Here is a 9,438-nt window from a genome sequence, read left to right as displayed (position 1 = left end):
TGCATGACTGATGAATCTCTTACACGACAAAGTAAAAATGTCCTTTGCAAATCTGTAGATATTGTTCATCAAAACAATCTACAAACGAACGCAAATCTACTACAGCTAAATATTCGGGGTATGAACAATCTAGAAAAATTCGATTCGTTCAAAATCTTTCTTGCAAGCCTCAAGATAAGTATTGATATCATAGTGATAAGCGAAACCTGGATAAAGGATAAGAATGTGGTCTTTTATAATTTACCTGGATACAACGCGATCTTTTCGTCTCGCTGCAACAATGGTGGAGGCTTAGCAATTTACGTAAAAGACAATTTGCGGTTTAGCATAAAGCGTAACATCGAAGAAGATGGCTATCACCACATTGAAATTGAACTGTCTTTGATCAGAGAGCCGGTAACTATCCACGGAATATATAGACCTCCAAACTACAACTTCTCTAGGTTTCTCAACCGAACAGAGCAATTCTTCATGGAAGCTGATTTCAATAAACCTTTTTTTCATCTTGGGAGATCTAAACGTGCCCGTGCATAGAGAAAATGAGAACTCAGTTATTCAGTACCAAAATCTACTAAATTGCTTCGGCCTGGCTGTCTCAAATAATATTGTTACTAGACCGGCAAGTACTAATCTTTTGGATCATTGCGTAGTACGATTCAACGACCTTAGCTACATAACTAATTACACGTTTGAATGTGAAATCAGTGACCATAGGCCTGTCCTGACTACATACACCACAGAGACTCAACATCCTGGAGTTAGAATTTTAACAAAACGGCATATATATCGTAAAAATCTGCAAAGAGAGTTCAAAGACTTCCTCAGTAATATTGGTCTCCAGAATTTAGATCCCGACGCCAGGCTACTTTCTATATCTGACCGTTACCAAAAATTACTTGAAAAGCATACCCGCATATCCACAACAACAGTCCGTATGAAAAAAGTCTGTCCTTGGATGACTTATGAGATATGGCGACTTTTAAAAGCAAGAGACAAGATCCTGAAAAAGTGGAAAAGAAATCCCAACAATTATGCCCTCACAGAGCAAATGAAACATGCAAACAAGCAACTGCAGTACGCAAAACGAAACGCCAAAACTGCATATTACGAACAGTTAATGAATACTTCCAACATCAAACTCCTGTGGAAACAGATAAACGAACTGATTGGAAAAGAATCAAAAATCGATGACCTGGAACTGAATCTGAACGGAGAGTCAATGGAAAATCCAATATCTGTAGCGAATGCATTCAACGACTTTTTTACGTCTATTGGAACTCATCTGGCGAATCAACATCATTCAACTGGAAACATTGACGAACATGGAACGATTCAGCGAATTAGGAATTGCATCTTCTTACGACCCTCCACTGTTCAAGAAGTGACAACGGTAATTTCAAAACTGGATCCTTCCAAAGCTCCTGGAATCGATCGCTTCCCAGTGTCAGCGTTACAAGAACACCATTTGGAATTAGCTCCTATCCTATCTTCGTCCTTCAACGATAGTGTCAGTTTGGCCAAATATCCTGAATCTCTGAAGCATGCTGTTGTTCGTCCGGTGTTTAAATCTGGTAATCCTAAAGATGTCAATAGTTACCGCCCTATTTCTGTCCTTTCTGCCTTCAGCAAGGTTTTCGAAAAACTTTTAGCAAAAAGATTGATTGAGTTTCTAGAAAACGAAAATTTCCTATATAAATACCAACATGGGTTCCGTAAAGGTGGATCTACGGAGATTGCCGTGTTAGAGTTGATCAACAGTGTATCTCAGAACCTCGACAGAAAAAAGGAAACACCAGGCGCGTTATTTCTCGATCTATCGAAAGCCTTCGATACAATTCATCACGATTTTTTGCTTAAAAAGTTAGAAGCATATGGAATAAGAGGTACAGTCAACGACTTCATGCGAAGTTATTTGAAAGATCGTAAACAAGTTGTAAAGATAAAAAATACGTACAGTTCCCAGTTACCCATAACTGTAGGCGTTCCCCAAGGAAGCAATTTAGGACCTTTGCTGTTTCTAATTTACGTAAACGATTTACCCAATCTTCCTCTATGTGGAACCCCAAGGCTTTTTGCAGATGGTACGGTACTCGAATATTCTAATCATGATGTGGAAACCACAATATCGGAAACGAGATGCGATCTTGATGTTATAGATAAATATCTTCAAAACAACCTTCTTACACTGAACGCCGCTAAATCTAAATTTATAATCTTTCGTGGAATGAAAACTAAGCTTTCGTCGCATTCATCTTTGATTCACAAGAATAACGTCATTGAAGAAGTTTCTAGCTTCAAATACCTGGGTGTTTGCATAGATAATCGGTTATCATGGAAACCACATATACTAAACCTTGTAAAGAATTGTGCTCCAATATGTGATATCATCCGTAAGTTCTCACATTTCATGCCAAGGCATGTTTTGCAAAAACTGTATTATAGTTTAGTGCACAGTCGGTATACATATGCCATAAGTGCCTGGGGGCATACCAATATTACTATTTTATCGGCGCTAAAAGTCCAACAAAATAGATGCATAAAAGCATTTTACAAGCTCCCGTTTTTGTTCTCAAGTCTAGAATTATATAAAATGCCAGAGCACAACATTCTACCGATAAATTGTTTACGAAATTTACAAACTTTAGTAATAATGCACAGAATTGTACACACCAAGGACATTCATCACAACTTTAATGTAGGATATGTAACACACAACCATAATACCCGAAATGTCGATAGACTATTTGTTGAAAACGCTCACACAAGAATCGAAGAAAGAAGATTAGCTACAACGGGTACAACAATGTACAATCGCCTGAGTAGAGACATTCGTAATAGTGAAAATTTAACCATATTCAAAACCCGTGTGAAGAAATACCTAAAAAATAATTTGGAGCGATTAATGTAAGCAACCTAAAGTAAGCTACAAAAAACTGAATTCAAATCTTTGTTAACTATAAGTGAAACCTTTTAGAGGAACGTAAGTTCATTAAGGTTTCTTTCTTTATATCCATCATCAAATAAAATCTAAGTCTTGTTAAAAAAAAAAGATGGTCCATGTCATTCTTTCTCAAATATACACTAACCTACGGCTTCAAATGATGTTTTTCTTCATTTTTATTGTAGCAAACAAGTTTTTTCATCATTCAATAGAGAAAAAGTTCACAAAATCTACTTGAGTTCTTAGAAACAGAGGAATTAATGGAATCAGCGTGTAACTTGTTATTTTTCATAAGTAACATATAAGGTTTTATAATAAAACAGCCTGCGCAATCTGATCAAACTACAGCTTATCGTTTTTCCACTCATATACACTTTCGGAAGACTATAAATATTTCGTTGTATTTTTTGAACTTCCAACAAATTTTATCAAATATCAATCATATGAAAATTGGGGCAGAATGCTCACAAGACCACGTGTTTTACGCTCAAATTTTGAATGCTGTTAACTTTTGAGAAAACCCGAATATCAAAACAAAATGCCATTCTTGTTATTTGCTGACTCCCAAATTACGATAACAATGCATAGTTATAACATATTTTGTCCTTGTTCGACTTAAAACGGTGCACCAATATTCGACTCGAAAAAAATATCGGCCGCCATGTTTGCCGCGATATCATTATAGGGTGAATGTACCCGATCTTGGCCCCTAAGGCATGGTTGACTAGTTTTCCCATGATTGTAGACTTCCTGTAATGTGCAGCTATGAATATCCTTTGACAAACATGATTGCTTACTGGTCTGGAATGCAGTAAAAATATGACTTGGCTTTGAAACTGTGGATAATTTGAAAACAATCCTTTCAAACTTTTGATTGAAATGCTCCTTATTGTGGCCTCCGCTCTTTATTGTGGCCCTTTCTGAGTTCCTTAAATTGGCCGTCACGCGCCTCACTAACACATTAATGGGCCACATGAATTCGTTGATAATATGGTGGAATGAAGCACAGCAATGTATTGTATTGTTTTAAAAAAGTCGGAAGTCGAAAATTTCAAAAAACTTCCAAAATTGATATGCATTCAGAATTATTCTCTTACGTTAAAAAAAACTCTACTTGTTTAAATCAGTTATTTGTGTGTTTGAAATAATGAATGAAAGTCTAAATCAAATAGTTTCCAAACTATTCCATTGTATACCAACCAAGCAAACAAATCGTACGTCAAATTTTTTAACATTGAATCATGATTCATTTGTTTCCATTTAAGTTAACACAAAACAGCGAATGATCATAATTGTTTAAGTAAGTAAATGATTCTTTGAATCATACATATTCAAAATGTCGCCCTTATCAATTTTCTAGCAATCGTATGCGGAAACTCGGTTTGCAAAACAAACAAACTTTTGCTCGCTCCTGCCTGATAGACATAGGTTGCATCTCACTCGCTCGTTCGGGAACTATAGCCAATGGAAGCGAAAAGCAAAGTCAAAAGCTGGGTAAAATTCAAACTGCATCCCGCTCGCACTTATGTAAAACCATCACCAAAATTCGGCAGCGCTTTCTTCGTATATTCCTATGGACAACAAAGCCATCTCCTCCCGCTGATGCACTGTGATCCGTAATCCAAAACAAAATTGGTCAAAATTTTATTTTGGAATTTAAAGGACATTGATAATAATAAAAATTCAAGCTCTTAGTATCATAGTGTTTGAATATTGTGATGGAAATTTATAAAAAAAAATAAATTTTAACTCAAGTTAAGAGGCTGTCATAATTTGAACTCTGTCTGTAACAATTCTCTTTAAAGCGACACATATGCAGCAAAATGTTAAATATTGAGATAGAAGATATCAATTCGAATCCGGATCTTGTTGATTCCTGTGAAGTGAAATTTAATGTGAACAAAAGTTCTCGAAGCTAACTTATAAAAGGCAGCTCAAATGTACCAGTGTATTGGGTCAAGTTGGAACTGTTTACAGATTGACCTTGTTTAAATGTTTTGACATCAAGTAAAAAGCGTCATAATTCCAAATACCCTTGAGAAATATAGAATGGATTTCAACCAAACATACATTAATGATATTTTCAAGTTATTTCACGCGGTTCATTTATTTTACTTTTGACCGACTTTAAAGTTTTTAGACCATTGTGCGACAACGGCCGACAAACGTCTGCCTGCTGCCGGCTGCCTGCTGATGCCGTTTTCACACATACATACATATGTACCCGGTGAAAGTTGCCAAGTATTCGATTTAGTATACCGTTTACTTTGATGTGACTAAATTTTAGCGAATTTAATAAACTTTCACGATGTAATTTCACAACCAAAGTGAAAGATAAATAAACAGTTATTCAAGTCAATTATTTTGTAAACATTTAAGCCCGGTTATGTCCGCAATTTGAAGCTAACAAAAGCATAAAATTGTATCTTTCAAACACATGGTTTTTGTTGAAATGCCAACACTGGTGCTTTCGATTAGTGAAATTGCATGCCAAGATTAGGCAATAAAATTGTTTGTAATTTCTTCAGTCTTTGTTAGAAAATGTTCGTTGTTTGGCAAAGGTTATAATTTTATATTTTTTGCCATGTTTTCCTGTAACCGAAGATATTTTCAGTGATTTTCCTGCAAAGATGTGTGTGTTTTAAACCAGTCCGAAAGTTGGCAGATGCACTAGGGAGGTAGGTTCGTTTTGGTTTTTTCCACCGATCACAATTTTATTTGAAGTTATGTCATGTGAAAAAAAATTATTTTGCAGTTATTAGGATTCAATTTTAGATAACTGATATGCAGAAAGTTAACATATACGACTTTCTTCGATGTTTGATTTTGTCATATTTTTAGGTCTATATCTTGACATGATTATCACTAAGATGCATTTTGGCATGCCAAGATAAGGAGCATGCCAAATTAAGGCTCACTTACCCTATCAGTAAAAAAAAAATGAATTTCGTTGCCTACCTGAAGGCGTTTTATTTTTAAGGATATAAAAAAGTGTGTTTTGAAAAGCGAAATTTTCGATAAGTTTAGCAATACTAAATAATTTTTAGCCAAAGAATGGTAGTTTACAAAAATACGATGAACATGTAATTAAACATTTGGTGTTTCAATAATTACATTCCGTATAATCATTGTTCTATTTCTTACCACCCTTCCTGTTTGGTGCGTTCTGTCCACTAGTTTTGGCGTTCTACCCCGCGGTTTGTTTTCTGGCTGTTTTAGTTTTTTACAAAAAATAAAGTTAAAATCGAGTTTTTATCATATTTTTTCTTTTCGATAATACGTAAATTTCATCCTTGAATCGTCGTCAACTTTCAATTTGGTTCTTAAATGATTGCTATCGCTTTAAATAGCAATAATGCTTAGCTGGTGCGACTTGTACAGTTTTACCCTAATGATTGTAATTTTATTTCAACACATGTCTCAGTTACAATAAATGACTTTTCTGGAGGGTAGCATCTTGTTTTGGCTTTTTCAATTAAAGAATAGCAAGGATAAATGGACTTATTAGATTCGTAAATGATGTTATACTGGGTTTTTGTTAAATTTGCTTCGCAAAAATTCGCTTAAGTCTGTTTTACTAAATGTTTTGAAACTTTTTTCCAGCATTCTCATACAGTTTTTTTTTATTTCGATAGCTTTTGATGATTGATGGGGTGTCAGTCAGATTTTTAAAAAGTTTCGAAACTGTTATACTGCCGCTAGCTCTCTTGCTCATTTGCGCTTCATAGCTTAATTCCTCTACTGTGGAATTCTCTCTCAGATCTGCAGTTTTGCGCCTTTTACTACGTTCGCTTGATTCGGAAAAATCTTTTATTGGTCGACCACTAACTGAAGATTCACAATTCACCTGCGCCCGTATCTTAATCGTTGAGCTAAGCCTTGTTGACACGCATAAACCTGTCTTTATGCCGCAAAGAAATTGTCCATCTTTTTTTTTAGATCAGTTTTGGAATGACTAAGCTGATGCTTTAACTTTTGACGAAAATTCGAAGGATAATTTAACATGTCAATAAGCTGTTCTTGTTAACGAGCTTTGACCACCGCTGATTCTTATTGGCTTTTCTAGTTGATGCTTTTCGGTGGTTTCACCGAAAAGCATCAACTAGAAAAGCCAATAAGCTGTTTTTCCATAAAAATCAGCCTATAATCGGTTGAGGGATCACCACTTGCCAAAAACAGCTGAAAAAGTTCAAATAAACAAGAATTTTTTAAACCCTTACCAAAAGGTTAATTTAAGAAATTTTTTCCTTGATCATGTTGTAGTCCACATTGATTTTTTGGTAAATCCAATGCCAGGAATCACTTCAACTCACTTAGACGAACGGAATTTCAAAAAAAAACTTTCTGATTGAACCTCAACTTCCAAACGGCTTGTAAACAACACAACCGTCAAAAAAAGTCGAGAAGTGTTGCCATATGAACCCAAGAATCTAACCATATAGAACTTACTGGGCTAGTTTTAGTTTGAATTTTGAGTTTTTTTCCAGGTTTTGCTATGAAATACTATGCTATGTGCAGCGCTTCCTTATGGCCTACAACAAAGATCAGCGATGCAGTTCTAGATTCCTTGTACATCTGAGACCGACGTTTTATAATGCTTTGGTAAGCCCGTTCTTTTTTTTTAAATTTTGAGGGATTTGTTATTATTGTAAAATTAATTTTCTCTATTGTATCAAAAGTTATTTACGAATCAACGAAATGGACGCATAAACCTTAAGCTAGAGATCAATTGATGTACTCAATTTCACAATTCATGTGAAACAATATAGGGGAGAGTGGGGATACTTGATCCCCTTTTCTTATTTTCACCATATCTTTTTGGAAAAAATTAGCAACTCGCCGTCTTTGACATTTTCTGACAAGTAACTTCAAGTTTCTATGCTCCAAAAATTAGAGCGATACTTGAACTCGTTGATGAACTAGAAGCATTTTCGTGGGAGTTAAAAAATTGCGATTTTTCTGAAGTTAGGAGAGACTTGATCCCCTATTGAAGGAGACTTGATCTTTTATTCAGGAAGCCCTAATCCTTGTATAAAAATCAAACAAAACCTCAAGATAGAATGTTAACTGACTATTTTGGTCATGTTTGTTCTCATTTCACAATTTGTAGCAGACATAAGAAGAAAATTCTATAACTTTGTCTCAACGCTAATAACATTGCATACTTAAAGGCGCTATTTTTTATAATTAAGAGAAAATTAATTATTTTTGCTCTTTTCTTCAGACAATTGTTTGATAAATATTAGTTTTTGGATAAATATTAGTAATTTCGTAATCAGCAATCATAACGATCAATTCAGAAGAAGTATATGCCGTTTCTAAGGGGGATCAATTGTACCCATAATCAACATTTTAGAAAACTTTTTCTGGAAAAAGTTAAGAGTTTTCCATTGCTTTCAAAATATGGCATTATGAAATTCATTTTACGCTCGAACGATTGATACATTGGAACAACTATTTTTTTCATAATTTTCCCATGTAAGGAACATTTTAAAGTGATGAAAAAAGATCTTCAAGTTACATTTTGTGAAATTTTTCAAACAAAGTTCAATTACTCAAACAATTATTTTGTTAAAAAAATTTAAACTACAAGCATTGTTATTTTGCTCATTTTGGCACATTTTTCTAGAACATTTGATCTTTGTAAGACATTCCAGTTTCGAGATATAGCTAAGAAATCAAGTATCCCCAGGGATCAAGAATCCTCATTCTCCCCTACTAATAAACATTTTGTCAGTTTAGACAACATTATTCCCATAGATTTTTCAACAAAACTTAGCTTATATACATATTTTGTCTTGTAGAACTTTGTTATTTTAACTAATTTTCTGATTCCATCCCCAGCATTAAAGCAATAATTTAATTAACTTTTCAGCTTTGGCACCTCTTGGCATAGGCAATAATATTGCCATTTAAACTTCTAAACCGTTTCGAGATCAGTTACTTCAAAAATCTTAAAACATATAGCAATTAAAAAAACACTCCTTCGTCCCTATCCTAAATTATTTCAGGAGCTTTCAATTGCTCTTGACCGACTATCTTACCTCAACTACTAAAAGATCGCTTTTTTGCCGCACCACCCTTCAAATGTGCTGACTAAACTACGGCATCCGGCAATAAATCATCCCATTGGCGAATAAATCGGTTGCTCATTTTCAGCATACCAATATGTGCGGTAGAGATAAGAGAAAAAACTGCTTCTGGGAATGCCCGGCCCCAAAGAAGCAATAGAAGACTCCCTCGGAATCGATAGATGCCAGAGATCTGTACCCTACGAATAACACTAACGGGAACAGACTAATGCACATTACAGAAGAAGTTTCCAATAATGCTTTGCTGGTTGACTTTCACCAAGGAGGAAGCTTTTTACTTCCGGAAATGTCATCGTATTGAATTATAGCTCTCTCAGAACGCAGCAAAGCATGTGTGTGGCTGTGGATACAGGAGAAAATTCTGCTATTGCCGTTATTGTGTATTAAGCCTGTTTAAAGTTATTC

Source organism: Uranotaenia lowii, chromosome 1 (genome assembly GCF_029784155.1).
Source record: "Uranotaenia lowii strain MFRU-FL chromosome 1, ASM2978415v1, whole genome shotgun sequence".
In the NCBI taxonomy this organism is placed as follows: Eukaryota; Metazoa; Arthropoda; class Insecta; order Diptera; family Culicidae; genus Uranotaenia; species Uranotaenia lowii.
Note: the sequence above shows the minus strand (reverse complement) of the source record.